We start from the raw sequence: 19,873 nt of genomic DNA on the forward strand, positions 1-19,873 counted from the left end.
AGATAACCACCCCAACGAGTAAAAGAAACAAAGCTGGGAGAGATGTAGACCCATAGAAGGGAAATGTGAAATATTTATAGGCTGGAAAATAATATTTATGGGTTGGCAAAAGGGGTTAAATCTAACAAAGTGAAATTTTCATTAAATATGCCATATAGAAACAAATAGGAATGGAAAAATTGTGCAAAATACATAAAGATAGTAGTTGAAGATAAGATCAACATAAGCCACAATGTGATGCGCTTGGGAAAAAGAATAGAAAGAAAATTAGATCTTCTGCTGTCTTATTATATACAGCATTGTAAAGTGCTAATTCTATTGTATTCAGGGCTGGTTAAACCATGCAGACTACTGTGTTGAGCCAGTGTCAAACCGACAAGCTGGAAGACATTTCATGGAAAGAATACAGACTAACGAGTGGGCTTGAAAATCTTATGGGAACGGTAGACATAAAAACTGACGCTATCGAACCTGGAGAGAACCTGAGAGGAGGAATGACATATGAGGCTGAAAAGCCATCACACGGAAAAGCAAGGAATTTATCTATGTGGTTCAGGTCCAGAAAAAGGATAAGTGTGTGGAAATTATAGAAGCTATATATATGAAAAGTAAAGTTAATTTTAAGGTGGCAGATAATAAAATGGGTTTAATGGAGACATGGTGAATTCCCCATCATTAGACGTTCCCAAGGTAAGGCTATAAAGAAAACTCAAGTGCCCATCTGATGAGGTTAAAATTGATGACCTTTTATGTATTTTATAGACCTGAGAATCTATCACTCAGTGAATTTTCTACTTAATTACGCAGAAACTTTGTGCTAATAGGTGCTCTCATGTACATTATGGTTACAAGATGCAAAAATGTAAACCTATTCATAAAAATACTAGGAAATATGCTAAAGAGAAAATATTAAACTTAAAGTAACAAATTATACATCATTTTTTGTTTGTCATTTTCTATCAATACTATCACTATAGTGTTTTTACCAAATTATTAAATTTAAAAAATGTTTATATTAAACAGTCTGAACAGCTGCATCCGATCTTGTAGCAATGCTCGAAGACACTATAGCAAAGTAAATATAACGAGAGACATCTAATATAGATTCTAGTATCATTTCTGGAAATTTTATGGAAGTTTTAAGTGGGCTTAATGAAGTAGACTGAATAAGAGAGATAAGTACACGAGTTTGCATACCACTAAATAATATTATCATGGCAAATCATATTTGTAACTGCACAGAGGTCAGCTAATTCAGTTTCCTTAACTCTGGTCTGCAGCTTATTGTAGGTCCACGCTATGGTTTTCATTAGTCCATTACAGAAAGAAGGAAAAAAATGAGGACAATGCGATACAGTTATATTGTGAAATGCAGTGACTTTTTAAAGTGTGAAAATCACAATTCTTTAATGAAATGTTGGTGAAAACAGGTGTTAGATTTTTTTAAATGGTTGGCGAACCTCTGTCCAATTGCCTATTTTTAATTTTTAAAAGTGATATAGGTATATGAAACCCTAAAGTCTGTTAACCTTCATTTAAGACAATACCTCCCCACCCTTAATTCTTAATTTTGCACTTTTTACAGGAGAGAAGCAGAATTTCTACAGTCTCTGGACATTTCTTCAGCAATTTGAATAAATGAGTAACTTGAATCAAGTAATGATTCATATTACGAACACCTCAGATTCCACCTCTGCCTCAAGTGGCAGGTTTGTTAAATGAAACACTAGCAATGTAGATAGGACTTTGTCAGAAGTGAGTTACTACGTAGGCATTAACGAGTAGCATAAAACCAAAGAAGCATTCAGTTCAGAAAGAAGAAAAATAGTCCATGGGAGGGAATGTGTTACCACAGTACAGATGCATATCTACCCAATTTTCCTGAATTCCACGAGATTCAATTCAGGGAGCTTGGACTCTAACTATATATCACCGAAACAGTTTGAAATTAGACCCTTGTCCCGTATTGTGGATTCTAGTGGTAAATTACAATGATAAAAGTAAATTTCTGGAGTTTTCGATTTAGACACTTTCTAAAATATAAGGCATTCACAAAAGAGGTTGAGAATAAGGCATTCATGAAACAAGTTGAATAGTAAGAGATAAGGTCAGACGAGAAGATGTCCAGGAAAATGTGAAGAACGTTGTGCTGGAGAAGAAGGATGACGCGGGAGCCACGGACTTCTGACGGTGACTGAAGTAAAGAGCTGCAAGGTGTGGTGGATATAGTCCTGGCAGTCAATTAGGGATGGAGGGTACGCGATCCTAATTAATGCCTCTTTCTTGGGAATAAACAAATCATGGGAAGTTTGTGGCATGGGGGAGGGGGAGAATCCGGGGCAGAGGGCAGTGGGCAGAGGAGGGTGGTGGTCTCATGGGAGCACACAAAATCTGTGGGCCTCCCCTTCAGTCTAGCTGTGAAGAGTGTCTGATTTAGGCTGGAGGATGAGGAAGGCAAGAGAACTTACCAGGAACACGGAGTAAATTGTTTCAGTCTTTGCTGCTATTGATTTCTAGTCATTCTCTGGCCTTATATTTTAGAAAGTGTCTTTGTTTGAAGTTTGTTTGTTTGACTTCAGTAAATATCCAACTTACTGCCTCTTCTACGCCCTTTTCCTTTCCTCCTTAAAAACAAACAAACAAGCAAACAAACCCAGCTCCTGGTACAATTATCTACTGCTCTGGTCACTTCCTTCATTTGCTAAAGATTTTAGCCTTGCTTATTCTCCTATATTTATAACCACCAGTGAGCTTTCAACACTGCCTGGCAATCTTGCTTCTTTTTCCTGGTCAATTTTCACCTCCATGTATGGAGGCTACTTAACATCATCTCCTCTCGCCTCAAACCTTCTACATCTTCTCTCCAATCCTCTCTTCCAGATAGTGATTTGCTTTTTATTCCATTGAAAGAATACAAACAATAAGAAAAGAACAATCTTTTTCCACCACCAAATCTCCCAACCTAGCTGCATCTGTAGCTGTATCATCTGCTTTCTTTCCCATTATAGTGGATAAATTGTCAGAATTACCACTCCAAGCTGGAGCCTTCCACATGTCCACAGGTTCCCATCCCTTCTTGCCTCAAGGATTTTGTTCTTACAATTATGTTCCCTGTTTCATTAATTTTCTCCTCTCTATTGGATCAGTCCTATCAGCTTACAAGGAAATGTACTATTAATACCTTTACCTTAAAAAATAAAAAAAAAAACAAAAGAAAGCATCCTTAACCCTACATCCCCCTCCAGTTACTGTCACACTTCTCTGTTCTAATTTACAGCAGAACCCCAAATTTGCTCTTTCATTTTCTTTTCCCATTTTCCCTTTAACTCACTCTAATCACACTTCCATCCCCACCACTCTATAGAAACAGCTACTAAGAGTGTCAGTAAACCCCATGGTCCCAGATCCAATAGTCAAGTTTCAGTTTTCATCATACCCAACCTTTCAATAGCACTCGACACACTTCCTCATTGCTGAAACACAAGATGCAACTGAGCATCCTCCTACCTCATGTAACACTGCTTCTCAGACTCTCCTGATGGATGGAGCTCCTGATTACAATATCTAAGTGCTAGAGTGTCAGGGACTCCATATTCAGCTTCCTTCTCTTCTCTAAGCACACTCAGTAGGTTATCTCACCAAGTGCTCCACCTCTAAATAGCATCTAAAGGCAGCTATTTCTCAAATCTACAACTCTAGCTATATACCTCCCAAGAAGTCCAGGTTTGTACACTCGACTGCCTAGGCAATATCACCTTTGGATGACTAACAGGCTCTTCTAATTTAAGATGTTCAAAATTGAACTCTTGATCCTCCACTCCCCGCCATCCAGCTTTTCACACAGTTTTTTCTTCTAGTTTACAATAAACTTTATTGAACATGATTTGTCTTGGTTAATCCATGTTTACTTAAAAAATTTTATTAAGATGATTTTTTTAAAGCAGCTTTAGGTTCACAGCAAAATTGAAGGCAAGGTACAGAGACGTCCCATATACCCACTGCCTCTACACATGCATAGCCTCCCCCATTATCAACATCTCCCACCAGAGTGGTATATTTGTTACAACTGGTGAACCTACATTGACATATCATTATCACCCAAAGTCCATAGTTTACATTAGGGTTCACTCTTGCTGTTGTACATTCGATGCGTAGTGACAAATGTATAATGATATGTATCTACCATTATAACATCATCCAGAGTGTTTTCACTGACCTAAAAATCCTCTGTGCTCTTCCTATTCGTCCTTCCCCCACCCCTAACCCCTGGCAATCACTGATCTTTTCCCTGTCTCCATAGTTTTGCCTTTTCCAGAATGTCATAGAGTTGGAATCGCGCAGTACATGGTCTTTTAGAATTGGCTTCTGTCACTTAGTAACATGGATTTAAGTTTCCTCCATCCCACAGTTTTTTCGTCTCAGAAAATCCCCTAGTTACTCAGGCCTGGAAGAAATATTTGACTTATTTTCCTTTTTACACATCCTATGTCCTACCCACCAGCAAATCACGTTGTCTTATATTCGAAATGTATTTAGAATTTAACCACTTTTCCTCACCTCCATTACTCCAACTCTAGCCCAGGCCACCATCATCTTTGAGGTGAACTTTAAAATAGACTTTTAATTGGTCTCTTTGCCTCCACTTTTTACCCTCTTCTCCAATTCCCACTCCCATCCCTAACCTAAAATCCATTCTCACACAATAGCCTGTGTGAGCTTTTAAAAATAGAAATCAGATCATGTCAATCATCTGCTTCAATGGCTTCCCATCACCTTGGAAAAAAATCCAAAGGTCTTACCATGGCCGTGAGGTCCTACCTGAACTTGCTCTTGGTCCTTGCTCCTCGTTCAAGCTCCTTTTACTAAACTTTTTTTCTCATTCACTCTGCTCTGTCAACACAGGCTTTCTTTCGGCTTCTGGAAAAATTCAAGTATTTTCTCGTCTCAAGAACTGTAGCAAATATATATCCCTGGTGAATACCCTTTCCTCACAAATTCAGGTGATTTGTTCCCAGTTTTTATTTAGGTCCTTGCTCTGCAAGGCTTTTCCTATTTTATATGAATAGTGCCTGTGGTCATTCTCCATTCAATTACTTATTTTTTGTTTTTAAAAATTTATGTATCAGCACCTAAATGTGTGTGTGTGTGTGTGTGTACGTGTCTTCTTTACATGTTGTATTTACCTGTTTGATTTGGTCTCCTCCACTAGACCAAAATTTCTAAGATTCTAATAGGACAGAGCAAGCTCAGACTTTATCCAGTTTTTTCCCTGTGGTATCATATGGTAGTTGGTCAGAATATATTTGGTGGATGAATAAATGATTGGATTATCACAGATATTTTTAATATCTGTATTTTAAACGCTAACATCATATACTCTAAGAAATCCTGCTAGTTAATATGATACATGGTCCTTATACATATATATTTCTTTATTTATAGGATTTAAATTTGAGTAGCATGATAAAAAGTCGTGAAATAAAAGAGTTTAAAACAAAACCAAAGTAATGTTTACCACACTGGTATCATTACTTGACTTGTAAAACTGTCTTGTTATTGACGTATGTAAAATTTTGTTTTCAAAACCGAACTTTTTATGAAAGTAGTTTTATTGTATTTTGAGATGGAAAAAAGATTAACATTTTACGACACTTTGAAAGTCTCATTTGGTTCTCAATACTGGGGGATATTATGTCTTACTGAATAACCTATTTTTCACAACCCGCAGGAATGTTAATTTCATGGACTTTAGCCACGATCCCTGGGTTGGTTTAGTAGGCACTCAGGTCTGTTCTGGATGCAAAAGAGCTTGTGCCAGAGGAAGACCCTGCCCTCAAGGAGCAATCTGGCTAATGAAACTGTTGAATACGTTAAATATGTGCAACGACCATAATTTGAAGGATGTGAAGTCTATTTTTACTTCTGGAGAGTTGAGATTTTGCCTAAATGATCTAGATTTTCCTTGTGGATTAAACAAGACTATCAGAAGGGGTATCCCTGCGTCGTATCATCTTAGCTTCTCACAGACTTTCTTTTATTTAGTTACACACTTTGGTGCCACAACCTTACATATTATGGAAAGATAATACTAGATGTTGTTTTATGCAATCTGATAATGCATATGCTTCAGGAATGTTCATAAGGTCACTGTTCACCCACTGTATCTGAGCGTCCAAAGCCCTCAATAAGACTATGTTCCAGGAAAATCTTTTCTTCCCATGGAAATCCAGTATATTTCCTATGTTTTGTACAATGAAAATCATATACGTGATAATGTTTCTTTTTTCACTGTGGCCAACAGGTAGCTCAGAAACAAATGTTAATTTAAACCATTAGGAGATACGTAGAATCTTATGGCTTGCATGTTTGTGCTCTGTTCTCTCCTCTCAATTTTATGTTTTTCTGTTTATGATTTTTTAAAAATCCTTTTTATTTTGTAAACTCTGTCAAATTATTTGTGTAATAAAGCAAGAAATAAGTAAATTAAAAATATAGCAGTTAGATATTCTACATTTTCTTGGATATTCTCAATTTTAAGTATTATTACTATTTTCAATATAGGTGATTCAGTAAGTGTATAGCTTAAAGCAGTTTAATATTAATACACAAGATTTTCATAACTAATTATTCAAAAATCAGAGCAATATTTGTCAGATTTGTCATTTGATTTAGGATTTATAAAATATGGTGACTGCATTCATAAGAGGGTTCTGAAAACAAGTAGCAAAAATTAATTTTACCAAAGTAGTTTAAACATGAAAAAAAACTTTTTGAAGAACATATAAAGTAGATGTAACTTTTTTTTGGTTTATATACTATAACAATAAATATTAAGATGATACATTCCAATTCATGGCATTCTTAAATCTCTTTAGTCAGTGTTTCTATCTTTAAAAGCTTTGCCTTGAAAGACAATGATATGTGCTTATTGATAATAACACAACAATTGCTAGCAACTAACAAGATTGATACCGCAAACAATGTGACTGCTTCCACAGGCCAAAAGCAACAGTAGCCATGTTAACAGAAATGAAATCTCAAGCATGGTGGCAGTGGTCGTCACACTGAACCTCTTATTCCTGACCTTTCATTAGATTACTTGAAAGGAACTTGTAAATGTAGATCGCCTCTAATTTTTCCAAATTAGCAAGTCAGTGAACTGCCATTGAGTTTACAGCTCATAAAATTTCCAGTGGACGTCTAAGAGTAGTCACTTTTTTTTCAGTTTAACATTAGGAAACTAGTATCAAATTTAAAAGTCAACCCAGAGTAAGAGTAATCCTGTAATTAATTAAGACAAAAACCAATACCAGTTTTAAGTAACTAAGTCAGTCATAAAATAGAATCCATTTTAGAAATTTTCTTACAGGAATTTTAGCAATTTGATTGTATGAGGATATTCAAAATGACCCTACATCAGTTTATATTTGGCTTCTATTTCATGAATTTATGGATATTCCCACAACATCCTATTTGAAAGTGCAATTAGCTGCTAGTTGTCTCCTCATATCCTTTTCTCCTTCTTTCACACTAGTAGAATTTATGTAGACACACGGGTGCTCAGCACAAAATTCAACTTTTCTTAGAGTTGAGCTGGGCCAACTAAGTTCTACTAATGTCATGTGGGCAGAAGTGATGTGTGCCATTCTGAATCTCGCCCTTAAAAATAATTGTGAGTGCTACCACAACCCCCTTCTCCCTCCTCCGAGCTCAAGGATGGCCAGAACATCTTTAGCCCACAAATGGACACCACATGTTGAGGACGGCACAAATGCCTACCAGCCCAAGACAATTTAGCAACCACTAGACTGTTACATGAGGAAGAGAAATAAACATCTTACTCGATTAAGCCACTGAATTTTGGGGTCTCTTTATCGTAGTAGCTAAATCTGTTCTCTAATTTGCAAAGTTGGGTATAAATACTTAACATATAAAGAATACAGAGCACTGACTATATTACTAGAATATGCTATATTCACATAAGGTATCAAATGTTAATTTATGATTACATTTATACATATTTTTTAATAAAATGGGAAAATAATTATACAGTAGGTTAGTGAAAATATTTAGGACATAGAGATATTTACAAAGAATGATCTGAAATACGTAAAAGTGCTTTGAAAAATGCCTGGAAGGAAATAGGCCAAAACAATACCTGAGTTTATTTCTGGAATTAGGATTGTAGGTGCTTTTCCCTCTGCACCTACTTATAATCTTTTACTTTTGAATTTCTGAGGATGTATAAGTAGATTTAAACCATCTGATGTGGTCAGGGACAATCCTGTAGTGTAGTCCACACATAACTAAGGTTTCATGTAGTTCAGACAACGTACAGATTTCCACCTAAATAAAGAAAGTTTGACACTCAAAAAAGTGATTAAGAATACTTCCTCTCAGTCTCTTAAGGAAAGAATGCCATATAGCATTGTGTTTCAATTGGTTTAGAACCCATATAAAATGTCATAGCTGCCTTTCTCAATATTCTTTACATAAAGGACAGTTACTTCCCCAAATCTCCCAAACACCTCTCTCTCTATTCCAGCCCAAACTCTCCTGAAAACCCAAATCCATAGCTCTTCTCTCTCTCTCTCTCTCTTTTGGTGAGGAAGAGTGTCCCCAAACTAACATCAGTGCCAATCTTCCTCTATTTTGTATGTGGGACACTGCCACAGCATGGCTGATGAGTGGTGTGTAGGTCCGTGCCCAGGATCTGAACCTGTGAACCCTGGGCCACTGAAGCAGAGGGGGCAAACCCAACCACTACACCACCGGGCTTGGCCCAGCTCTTCTCTTTTAGTCACTTGTTTCTTTTCACTTGTGTTCTTCCTTCTTATTCTTAAGGAAAAACTGAACATTTCTAATGCAGATCTTTCATCTGTTCGTCACAAGTCCTATCTATCTCACATCTTTCCCTTACTTCTACATCACAAAACCCCATGAAACAAGCTTGCAGTGATAGAAAATTCTTTTCAGGCATTAATGTTGCTGGTGATTTTTATTTTTTACCTGGCCCCAACCTCATTGAATCTCAGACTACATACTGAATACCTTCATCATTCAATCTTAGCCCTACCAAATTCTCTTTTCCTGGTGCTACTCATTAATTATATTAACCAGCATAAATTCACAGCAAAAAGCTTTTCATCCTATATAACATCTGTTCAACTGATAGTCGTTACAGCATGTTGAGAGTGATTCTGAAGTTGTATCCTTGGCTCAATACGGTTATAAAATGGTATACATGAAGTCTGTCATGGTCAAAGGCAAGAAGATTGGTCAAACAGTTTCCATTACTGATGCAGAGATAACTTTTATTGTCGTTATAACTATTACCTAAAAATATTCCCAAGAATAAGGAATTTTATGTACATATTTTCTTCAAATTTACTTTTGACTCAATGTGAAAAGCAACAAATTTCTCTCATATCTGAGTTTTTACTATAAACATACTCTGTATGTATTCTTAGTTTATTTTTGGAAAATAGTTCAGTTTTCTATCACATAAGAAGGTATGGCTATTATCTAATTTGGGTTTCTTTTTCAATTGCACATGAGAAATATGTACTACCCATTTACTAAGTTAGATAAATAAAACTTACCCTCTTCTCTGTGCTGTAACAATCATATCCCTAATGCTTGAATAAAAGTGTTCAAATATATCAGAGCTCAAATGTTCTCCTTTGTTGAACAGCAAATGATATGGGAGCAGAAGGCAGAAAGAGGATATAGGTGCCTTTGTTGAGTTTCAGGTACAGAGATAACGTAAGTCAGCCAGCTGCTTTTATAATAGCACAGTGACATGGATAAATGAAAAAAAAAATACAGGGACAATAAAAGAAAGATATTCTCTCCTTTGCTCTCTTGAAGTCAAACTGTTCTATGAACTATCAGAACAGCTTGCTAATTACCATCTACACCTGCCTAAATCCATATGTCTTTTAGGGCAAAACCATGTCCTTTTTAAATTTTTGAAATGCTAGTATTTTTGTTTTTTTGAGGAAGATTAGCCCTGAGCTAACTGCTGCCAATCCTCCTCTTTTTGCTGAGGAAGACTGGCCTTGACCTTGAGCTAACATCCATGCCCATCTTCCTCTACTTTATATGTGGGACGCCTGCCACAGCATGGCACACCAAGCGGTGCAATGTCCGCACCCGGGATCCGAACCAGCGAACCCAGGGCCGCCAAAGCGGAACATGTGCATTTAATTGCTGCGGCCACCGGGCCGGCCCCTGAAATGCTAGTTTTTAAACTCATTCATATAAGGGCTTAGACAAATTCTTACATGATACTAATGTTACTATTAACTCAAAATATGAATATCTGATATATTCTTAAGGTAATGGAATCTATTGGGTAATTTTCTACTATCTTACTCTTTCTTGCTAACATAGCAAGAATGACAATCTACAGAGAGAATATTTGTAATGCTGAAAATAAGAATATGAATATCACAAGAAAAGTCATACAAACACTCAAAAGTGTTTCAAGAAAAAGAAGAATCTGAGACAATTCTATTATATTGATGTATTAGAACGCAACGCTTATGAAAAATGTACGACATCATGTGAAAGAAAGCTAAGAAGCACGTTTACAATATCACACTCCCTACAAAGTTATAATTCTCAGAAATTTACCACAATGCATTAAAATTCAGAAATTTTAGGTGCTTCAAATGTGATTAATGCATTAAAATAAGAAAGAATGACAATAGTATAACACACAGAGGAAAGGTCTGCAGTGAAATTAACAGTAACCTAAAACTATAATTTCAGATGACATCAGCACATAATTGGGATCCAGTAAAGAAGACATTGAGAAATGAAGAAAAAGTATGCTAATGCCTTTATGGGAATGGGGAGAGGAAGGTAGATTAACTCTAGATTGATTGAAGATTATAAACTTGAAAAAGTATGTTGTAAATTTATGAGTAACTATTAGAAGATTATAAGTAGGATATATAACTTCAGAATCATTACAGGAGAAAAAACAGAATAAAGATAAATTGGTCAATTTTTAAAGAGGTAGGAAAGATGTAAAAGAAGCAACAAGAAAGTATGGTAAATATAAAAACAAATGAGAGGAATAAATCCAAATTGTTAACAATCACAATAAACGTGAATAAACAAAATAAGTTTCTGAATTCCTGAGTCTGAGTAAGTACCTCTATTCACTGTTTACAAGAGCTATGCTCAGCAAAATGACAAATAAAATTTAAAAACAAAGGGAGAGACAAAGGCATACGAGGTGAGCACTAACAAAAGAAAGCAGTTCTGGTGATCTAAATATCAAACTCAATCAAATGAAGGGAAGAGCATTAGAATAAACAAACAGAGGTATTTCATAGAAAAGCAAGGAGAAATCGGGTAACCATAAATGGGCTGGGAGATCTTAATACTCTTCTTTTAACAACTGACAGATGAAGTAGAGAGAAAAAGAATTAAGAGGGTGTCTATATGACCTGGTTTGTCTGATGGTTCCAGTTTATGACTTTTCCTCTCAAGTAATTATCAGTAGCATCCCCTTTCCCACTCAAATGTGTCCCAATCTGGACATAAATTAAATGACCATAGTATTAATTAAGGATAGGTGGACTTTAGAAATACAATTAACAGACTTATCCCTGTCTTCCTCTCTCTCCTCCTTGGTTATGCCACTACCAACAACCACCATGTTGTTCCTTCTGTCCACAATCCTTTTCTCTTAGATCCTTGTATGACGGGCTCCTATTCCTCATCCAGTTCATAGTTACATTATCCCCTCCTCAGAGCATCCATCTCAGGTAGCCACAGTACATGTCCTCCATCACATCTCCCTGGTGCGTTCCCTTCAGAGCACTTATCATCATCTCATAGCATCCTACTTGGGCATGTGCTGACTTCTTCGGCCTTACCTCCTCCCACGAGAATGTAAGCTCCAGCAGAGCAGAAGCATTGTTGGCTTCACTTTCTACAATATTTTAAGTGTCTGCTTGTCCAAAAGGTGCTCCGTTGAAAAAAATGTAAACATTTTTGCTGTTGAGATAACTCATTGTGGGAACATTACATATTCAAACCTATGGTATATCATTAAAGCCATGTTCAAAGGGAAAACTTTAACAGACAAAACTCTATATGTATTAATTCACAAATCCAGACAGTTTTCAAGGTGAGTTTCCAGAAACAAATACTCCCTGCACGAAATAAACAGTTCCAAAGCACTGAAAAAGATAGTGTCCTATCACGATAATAGTCTCAAAAAACAGACAAAGAATAGTGGAAAAAACAATAGCATAACACAAACTATGCACATAACTGTAAGAATCTTCAATATAATATTAGCATATGAAATTCAGTTATATATTAGGAGATCAAACATACTGGTGAAGCAGGCTCTTTGCAGGAATATCTAAATAGTATAGTTAACAGGATAGTGAGCAACAGCATATAAATAAGTAGGTTGAAATAATATTAACAGAGTAAAAGAGGAAGTCTCTCAATGGTAATAATGATAATTTTTCAGCTGTTAATAAAACCTGTCTCACAAAATACAACCCCCATTGCTGACATAAACTCTCTATAACCTGTGTACAGAAGAAACTTCCTGTGAAAATTCTGTCTATACGAAATCAACAGCAAACATTATATTCACTGATGAAACATTGGAAAACTTCCCATTATAATCAAGAAAATGTCAGAACTGCCCATCACCATCACTACTATTCGATATTAAAGAGGAAATTCTGTTCAAGACAATTAGAAAAGAAGGAGGAAACATTTTTTAAAAATGATTCTTTATACATAATATGGTTGACAAAAAAATACAAGATGGTCAACTATAAAACAATTAGAACCAATAAGAAAGTAAGATCAGTATTTTAAAAATCAATACCTTTACACCAGAAATAATCAATTAAAATGTAAAAGTAAAATAAATCCCTTCAGCAGTTCAAGAAAAATATAAAACACCTATAAACAAACCAAACACGAAATGTTAAGGACTTTTATGAAGCAGACCTTCAAACTCTTTCGGCAGAAATAAAAGAAAACCAGAATATATGGAGAAAGACATGCAATTTTTCCAGATACCATACTGAAAAAATCTTAGTACATGCATGTTTATTTGTGATTTGATGCAATCCCAATTAAAAAGCCATAATGGAATTTGAGAAGATAATTCTCTAGATTATCTGAAAGATAAAACAGCCTAGAATAACCTCAATTATTTTGAAAAGAATTTCCCATTTATAGAGGGAGGTGCCCCATCAGATATGTATGCTGACGTACTATAAAGATATAGTGATTAAAATAGTGTAGTGCTAGTTTAAAAACAAATACATTAACAGAATGGAAGAGATTTGAAAAAGAGATCCGTATACATGTAGAAATTTAGTTCATAGAAGGCGGTGGCCTTTCAGATCAGTTAAGAAAGGATGGAGTGTTCCAAGAACTGTGTTTGGACAATTCAATTATTTATTAAGACACTACAACATAATGGTTTATTGTGAGTCCGCAGCCTCTCCAATTCCTGGCAACTTTTTAGAGATGTAAATTCTCAGGCCCTAACCCAGACCTACTGAATCAGTAGCTCTGGGGTGGGGCTCCCCAATCTGTCTTTTTTTTTTTTCGAGGAAGATTAGCCCTGAGCTAACTGCTGCCAATCCTCCTCTTTTTTCTGAGGAAGACTGGCCCTGAGCTAACATCCGTGCCCATCTTCCTCTACTTTCTATGTGGGATGCCTACCACAACATGGTGTGCCAAGTGGTGCCATGTCCGCACCCGGGATCTGAACCAGTGAACCCCCGGGGCGCTAGAAGCAGAACGTGCGGACTTAACCGCTGCACCACCGGGCCGGACCCCCCTCCCCCAAATCTGTCTTTTAATAAGCCATTCAGGGGATTATGAATCCTGCTCAAGTTTGGGAACCATTGTTTTATATATATCCTGGATCCCAAATTCCATCTCTCTAAACAGTTGTAGAATTAGAACAACAATCATGCTATCACAGATTTCCTTAAAAGTGGAAATTGATCCTTCATCCTAATAGAATGCTGTGAGAACTCAGAGAAGCTTTCAGAGTCCTTAAATATCCACTGTGGAGTGAATTCTGCTCGAGTTCGAATCACAGTTTTATCACTTACTTTTACAACCCTAAGCAAGTTAATAACCTGTCTGTGTTTCAATTTCTTCATATGCAGTTAGTAAGAAAATAACAGTTATCTTGTATGAATGTTGGGAGGATTAAATTTGGTAACCCATTAAAAATATTTAGCCCATGAGGCCAGCCCTGTGGCCTAGTGGGTAAGTTTGCGTGCTCCGCTGCGGCAGCCCGGGGTTTCCTCAGTTCGGATCCTGGGCACGGACGTGGCACGGGCTCATCAGGCCACGTTGAGATGGCGTCCCACATGCCGCAACTAAGATATACAACTATGTACCAGGAGGATTTGGGGAGATAAAGAAGAAAAAAAAGAAAAAGATTGGCAGCAGTTGTAAAAATATATATATATATTTAGCCCAGTGCCTAGGGTATGATAGATATCCTATAAATGCTTACTGGTATTATTTAGACAATGTTTACCTCACACAAAAATGAATTCCAAATGGTCTAAAGACATAAACTTACATCTATTAAGCATCATAAAACAATACATAATTGTATGATTACACTCTCGGGGTAGGGAAGAACTTCCTTAAAATAAGACACCATGGGTCCTTCCCAGTGGTGTAGTGGTTAAGTTCACATGCTCCACTTTGGCAGCCTGGTGTTCATGGGTTCAGATCTCTGGCACAGACCTACGCACCACTCATCAAGCCATGCTGTGGTGGCATTTCACATACAAAATAGAGGGAGATTGGCACAGATGTTAGCTCAGGGACAATCTCCCTTAAGCAAAAAGGGAAAGATTGGCAATAGATCTTAGCTCAGGGCCAATCTTCCTCACCAAAAAACAAAACAAAACAAAACAAATAGACAAAAAAAACACACCAAACCCAGAATCCATAAAGGAAACAACTCACAAACTTGCTATTTTGAAATTCAGATTTTACGATGAGACAGTAAAGAAAAGTAAGAAACAAATGCCATATTAAAAAAAATAATTTAATAGAACAAAAGGGGTATCTATAAAAAGGAAATACAAACAGCCAAAAAGAAATGAAAAGATGCTAAATGTCACCAGCAAATGCAATTTAAAACAATGAGCTATCACTTTGCACAGGTCAGCTTGGCAAAATATTAAAAAACATCAATAATATTCATTGATGGCCGGGGAGTAAGAACATGGCACATTCATCTCTTAATGCAGGCTTACTTGGGAAAACTGTTTTAGAGGAAAGGTTGGTAGTATCAGTGAAATTCCACTTCCAGGAATCCATTCTAAAAAAGAAAAAAACGTTGGCAACAAACATGAAGATGTTTGTCCAAGGGAGAAAAATTCATGTGTTTTTTTTGTTTGTTTAAAAAATTAGAAGTAACATACCTATCAATAGGAGCATGCCATTTTTTTTTTTGCTGGGAAAGATTCGCTCTGAGGTAACATCTGTTACCAATCTTCCTCTTTTTTTTTTTCTCCCCAAAGCCCCAGTACATAGTTGTATATTTTAGCTGTAGGTTCTTCTAGATCATCTATGTGAGCTGCTGCCACAGCATGGCTACTGACAGATGAGGGGGTGTGGTTCCGTGCCTGGGAATGGAACCTGGGCCAATGAAGCCAGACATGCCAAACCTTAACCACTAGGCTGGCTCAGGAGAATGGCTTGTACAAATTTCTAGCATACATTTATGGCTTATTAAGCTACTATTAGAAAGGTCCATATATTCGGGTATGAAAAAAATCACCAGAATAAATGAAGGAAAGAAACGAAAAAATATATGTACTTCCCAGCCATTTTATGTAAGAAAATTATGTGTATGTGTATGTACTCATAAATTCTTAGAAAAAGGAGCAGAAAGAAACATCCCAAACTGTTATTTTTGAGGAAGAGAGAGAAACTGTTAGAGGATTGTGAAGGAAGATGATTTTACCTTATGAACTTCTGTAGTTTAAATTTTTATCATGAGAATGCATTCATGTGCTATTTGTATAATTAAAATATGGAATTCTGGTATTTAGAGGGCAGAAATCAAAGATGCTTAGTGTCCTGCCCGTGTGCACGGGACTGTCTCATAACTAAGAATTGCGCTGACCTTCTATTCTCTTAATCACATTGTTTAAACCTTTCATGGCATTATAATAGTAAAACTAATTTACTCAGCAAAAATACTATTATTTTAAAATCCTACTTTAAGTGACTGGCACATAAGCCTCCATAATATAGAAGAGAGGTTGAAAACTAGACGTGGTATCAGACTACACAGGTTCAAACTTCAGCTCCTTCACTTTGGTTGTATGACCTTGGACAATGTGCTAAATAAACATCTTTCTACCTCAGTTTTCTCACCTGTAAAATGGGATTGTTGTGAAGATGAAATGATTTAACATGTATAAACACTTAGATGAGTGTCTGGCACGTAGTAAACACTATATAAGTGTTGGTAGCTATTGTTAATGCTGAAGGCGTATGTCTGTAGAAACTTCTACTTTACTTTTCCATCAAGAAAAAAATTACCTTTTCTTTTCGTTTTCCACAAAATGTTTATCTTGGCCAATCATTCTAAATATGTCTTTCCCAATTCTATATTACTATATATTTTCCTTTTTCATATTCCCTTTTGTTTATAAATAATAGTATTTTAGTCCATTCAATTCTGACTCAAAAACGTTCATGGTTGTTGTTGGTTATCTTCATCTTAATAGGGCACATATACAAAAGCTGGAAGATATATTCCCTCCCTTCCTTCTTTTCTTTTAATCATCAAATATTTTTGATCTTCTAAGTTAGACATTAAAGACACACCAGCTTAAAAGATAGACCACACTTCTGTGTGGTCAGAGGGCTCAAAGCAAACTAATGCAAAAACTCAAGCAAAATAAACACAAAGCTCAATATCATGAAAAGTACTTTAAACCCAATATAAATTTTGCTCTAATCTAAAGAAAAATAGTGAGTCTACTCATCTATTCCAGTGGTTCTCAGAGCAGGTGGTAGAAACTCTTACCCTACGGTAAGTAGAGGTCAAGCATGTCTTGCAATACACAGGGCTCACTTCTTCACAGGAAGAAGGTAAGACTTGTCCCAAGTCTTGCAAGACCTTTAAATGTCCCTTGGGATATTCATATAAGTGAAAAACCTGTTTACTATTTTCTGAGTCTGTAACCTAAAAGAAAAACACAAAGTAATTTTTATATAGTTACCATAAGAATAGAGGGAAGACTGTATTTTTTGTTTGGAAATTTACCAAGTGTTGTTCACCATTCTGGAAAATTATATCACCAGCAACAATGCCACCAGCACTATTTGAGTCATCAATACAATATGTTTATGTCAACACAGATGTATCCCAATCTGTACTTGTAGCTGTCACATCTCTGGTGAGTCTCTGACCAAGTGCAAGCATCTTATTATTTCACTATGTGTTTTTGTAGTGAGGTCTGAGCATTTACATGTTGAAATACAGACTATTTTATCCTAAATTATTTTCCTTTAATTTCTCCTTTACGTTTCACTTAGGGGATTATATTGATATGTTGTCCTCTAGTTGTGTGTAACTAAGTTTGTATTATCTGTGAATTTCACTTCAGGAGAGTATAAAGCATGACAAAATATTTATTTTGAAGAGGGGTTTGGGGTTTGATAGGCTTAAGGATTGGAGTTGCTCAGATCAGAGGTCAGACAAGGCACTTAACTGGAAAAGAGGAGGGATGCGGTTCAGTGAGGTTAGTTTTCGCCTGACTCCAGAGAAACAAAGAATGAGTGATTTAAAGCTGGAAGCAAATTCAGTCACCTAATGCAACCTCTTCATTTAACACACGAAGAAACTGAGAACCAAGGGATAGGACAAATCTCAACTGCTAGTTAGTGGATGGACATGGGTCGAACCTCAAAACCAGTGACCACTCTTTGGGTAATCTTTAGAACACCACACTGTCCTCAGTAATTGAGAAAGGGCAGGGTGGGTGGAATGGAATGAAAACAAAAAGTGACCAGGCAAGCAATTAATTCCAAAGCTGGCAGTTCTTTAGGTGATTGATATGGTAACTGGTAATATTTAATCCTTAGCCCTTACAGTTTGCTCGTAGCTAAGAGGAAAATGATGAAAGAAGTTTGAGAGTAAAAGGATATAGGAAGAAAACAAAAAAAAATCAATTCTGGAAACACTGACTCATACAAACAACCATACAAATAATTTTGCTATAACTGATATGAGAGTTAATTACCATTATTTTCACTTTCTCTTGTCATTATGGGTACTTAATTACTGAAACATATCTTGGGAGAGTCTTCACCTATTGGATGCTCTAGATTACAATAAAGGCCAGCTTTTCGCATAATGCCTAACATGAAATATTTGTTGCTTATAAATGGTTAAAATTTGAAGGGTATAAGAAAACCTTAGTCAAAAACTCCTCCCATTGGAGATGGCTGAAATTCCACTTCCTGAAGCATGCTAGCAAGAATGCAAATTTTAGAGCCAGCCCTAATGGCCTAGTTGTTTAAGTTCAGCACTGTCACCACTTCTGATGGCCCAGGTTCATTTCCCAGTCTTGGACCCACACCACCCATGTCTGTGAGTTGCCATGCTGTGGTGGCAGCTCACATAGAAGAACTAGAAGGACTTACAACTAGGACATACAACCATACGTCAGGGCTTTGTGGAGGGAAAAAAAAAAGAGAAGGATTGGCAACAGTTGTGAGCTCAGGGTGAATCTTTCCCTGCAAAAAAAAAAAAAAAAAAAAAGGAATGCACATTTTGGCGGGGAGGAAGGAGAGAAGGGAGTTGCAACATGACTGATTCGATCATTGTTGTATAACCAGTGCCAACACCAATATCTCAACCTAAGAGACACTCAAACATTCACAAAGGGGAGGGAGGGAAGGGAGGTGGGAGGAAGGAAAGGAATTAATCCATTCTCGGCCCTCCTCTAATATTCAATTACCCTTAGAAGGGATAATATATTTTTCCCTAGCACTTCTGTGTGAATATATTTCACAGATTTTATTGTTCTGGCTGTAACAGCAAGGGAAGTGTTGAACTGATGTGGACTCCATCTAGTTTGCTTCTTTATCTAGGGCATAAATTGTTGTGACTCAACAATGCCTTATATTTGAAGCCTTTCTCTAGAAGAAAAATATTTTTTTCAAACACTAATTAATTCTCTAATAGAGGATGAGCTTTTGAAGTCCCTTCTGTTCCCATTCTGAGCGAAAGAAACTGAGTTTGAAATGGTTAAGGTCTTAGAAGACTGATAACCAGGTAAATCTTTATTCTCTTTAAAATTCATTCATTTCTCAAAGCCATTCAAATTGCTCCTGCAGAATCCAAACAAAATGTCTCACCAAATTTAAGGAACACAGAAAAGCTAAAGCTCTGGCTTATTTTTAGAACAACTGTCATCAGATTTTCATCTGGACCATAAAGTGCCACAATCAAGATCTTTTAATATCATGTCCAGAAAGGAGTCAGATATTTACATACTGAACATGTATTTTGTTTCTTGAATGGCTTAGGCATATACCACACACATTTTCAGATTTCTCTTTCTCTCTCACTCTAATGATTTCTGTGTATATTTTTTTTTCCCTTGAGAAAGAGACTAATTTTCAGAAAATACATGCTGCAAATTATAACACATCAACTCAAGTCTCTGAAGATCTTCCTGTAGAGAGGGGTACTGAGAGGTTGTTTTGGCCATTCTTATTGGACCATGGCTGCCCTCTGGTCTCAGTTACACACATTTGAGAGCTACTAACTAGACTTAGCAGAGGTTAATGGCTGATACTTAATCAGTGTGGA

At 36.4% G+C, this 19,873-nt stretch overlaps 1 protein-coding gene and 1 long non-coding RNA gene across 12 annotated transcripts in view; one reads left to right on the plus strand and one right to left on the minus strand.

The window, feature by feature from the left end:
* The window catches only part of LOC123287310 (uncharacterized), a 47,519-nt gene extending 40,221 nt beyond the window's left edge, over positions 1 to 7,298 (plus strand). For 2 of the 5 annotated variants that reach the window (XR_011504467.1, XR_011504466.1), the window contains exons 3-4: positions 1,586 to 2,214; positions 5,729 to 6,847. This is a non-coding gene — a long non-coding RNA (uncharacterized lncRNA). Of the gene's footprint in view, positions 1 to 1,585; positions 3,191 to 5,728 lie in introns of those variants that run through there. The other 3 variants (XR_011504464.1, XR_011504465.1, XR_006530551.2) reach the window with 3 other exon arrangements.
* DTNA (dystrobrevin alpha) overlaps positions 1 to 19,873 on the minus strand; it is a 357,744-nt gene that overhangs the window by 298,275 nt on the left and 39,596 nt on the right. The gene's annotated exons all lie outside the window — the stretch shown is intronic.

The sequence above is a fragment of the Equus asinus genome, chromosome 7 (genome assembly GCF_041296235.1).
Source record: "Equus asinus isolate D_3611 breed Donkey chromosome 7, EquAss-T2T_v2, whole genome shotgun sequence".
Taxonomy (NCBI): Eukaryota; Metazoa; Chordata; class Mammalia; order Perissodactyla; family Equidae; genus Equus; species Equus asinus.